This window comes from Triticum aestivum, chromosome 2A, assembly GCF_018294505.1.
Source record: "Triticum aestivum cultivar Chinese Spring chromosome 2A, IWGSC CS RefSeq v2.1, whole genome shotgun sequence".
NCBI classification, from domain to species: domain Eukaryota; kingdom Viridiplantae; phylum Streptophyta; class Magnoliopsida; order Poales; family Poaceae; genus Triticum; species Triticum aestivum.
Window position 1 is genome coordinate 679,930,442 of NC_057797.1, and position 2,043 is coordinate 679,932,484.

Sequence of the window (2,043 nt, forward strand, 5' to 3'; positions counted from 1 at the left end):
TGATATTGTCATCTACGACGTCTTCAGCAGACTGTGATGGAGGTTATTCGACGACTCCTCTCGCGGTTTCTGCCTGCAGAGGCGGTGCCTGCTCTACACCGACACCTCTCGCGGCTTCCATGTGCGACAGTGACTACTCTCAGTCGACTCTACACATGGCTTCCATGGATGGTGGCGACTGCTCATCATCGGCTTCCACGGGTGTTTTTACTTTGACCTCTTCCGCCGTGTCTCTGTCTGCGCGTGAGATTGCGCAGCTGCGATGCCTGCTTGCTGCTTGGGATTCTTCATCGGCAGGTTCTGCGGGTTCTATGACTGACCCTTCTGGCATTGAGAAACCACTGTCTACTCATTCAGGTACATCCCCATGGATTCTTGATACTGGAGCATCTTTTCATATGACTTACGATTCTTCCACTTTGACCTCCGTTCGACCTGTCGACTCTCATGTTCGTGTTCTTACAGCTGATGGCACTCCACTCCCCGTAGCTAGTCGAGGCACACTTAGCACTTCTTCATTTCATGTTCCCTCTGTCGCTCATGTTCCTCGACTTACCATGCAACTAATATCTGGTGGTCAGATTGTTGACTCTAGTTGTAGGGTCATTCTCGACTTTGATTCGTGTTCCATTCAGGATCGTCGCACGGGCGCTCTGATTGGTGCTGGCCCTCGATGCCCTGATGGTCTCTGGAAGCTTGACTGGCTTCGCCTTCCGTCTGCTGCCACCGCCGCCAGTATCGCAGCCCCTGTTGCTGCATCTACCAGCTCTTTTCAGAAGTGGCATCATCGTCTTGGCCATTTATGTGGTTCTCGTCTCTCGTCTTTGGTTCATCGCGGTGTTCTGGGTTCTGTCTCTGGTAACGCTTCGTTGGATTGTCTGGGTTGCCGGCTTGGTAAGCAGATTCAGCTACCTTATCCTCACAGCGAGTCAGTGTCCGAGCACCCTTTTGATCTCGTTCACTCTGATGTTTGGGGTCCAGCTCCCTTCGCTTTGAAAGGGGGTCATCGCTACTATATTATCTTTATAGATGATTTTTCTCGGTACACTTGGATCTATTTCATGTCTTCTCGTAGTGAGGTCTTATCCATATATAAAAAATTTGCTGCCATGGTTCATACCTAGTTTTCCACTCCTATTCGTGTATTTCGCGCAGATTCAGCTGGTGAGTATATCTCCCATGCATTGCGAGGATTCCTTGCGGAGCAAGGTACTCTTACTCAGTTCTCTTGCCCTGGTGCTCATGCTCAGAATGGTGTGGCTGAGCGCAAGCATCGTCACCTTCTTGAGACGGCGCGTGCAATGATGATTGCCGCCTCTCTTCCGCCTCACTTCTGGGCTGAGGCTGTTACCACTTCCACATATCTCATCAACATTCAGCCATCTGCTGCTCTACAGGGTGGTATTCCTCTCAAGCGTCTTTCTGGTCGTTCTCCTGATTATTCGGCGCTTCGTTTGTTTGGTTGCGTTTGCTATGTTTTGCTTGCCCCTCGTGAACGCACCAAACTGACCGCTCAGTCTGTTGAGTGTGTCTTTCTCGGATACAGTGATGAGCATAAGGGCTATCGATGTTGGGATCCTGTCGGTCGTCGGATGCGTATTTCCCGGGATGTGACCTTTGATGAGTCTCGTCCTTTCTACCCGCGTCCATCCTCCTCGACCTTTTCCACGGAGGACATCTCTTTTCTTACTTTTCCCGATACACCTCCCTCTGTGCCCAGTATTCCTACTCCTCGTCCCGCTGTTGTGGATTCAACGCCGTCCTTTCCAACGATTTCTTCTCCTCCCTCATCACATGATTCTCCACCTTCATCATCGATATCATCACCTTCTCCACCTTCATCAGCGATACCTTCCCCTTCTCCACCTTCATCGATACATTCCCCATCTCCGTCTCCAGTCATTCCACCTCTTCCCTCCTTTCCTTTTCATTATACTCGTCGTCCACGTATTGTGGATGAGTCTACTGATGTGCCCTCTACTTCTAGTGTGTCATCTTCCTCCTCTCAGCCGACTTATGGTCTTCGTTCTCGGCCTTGTCCGC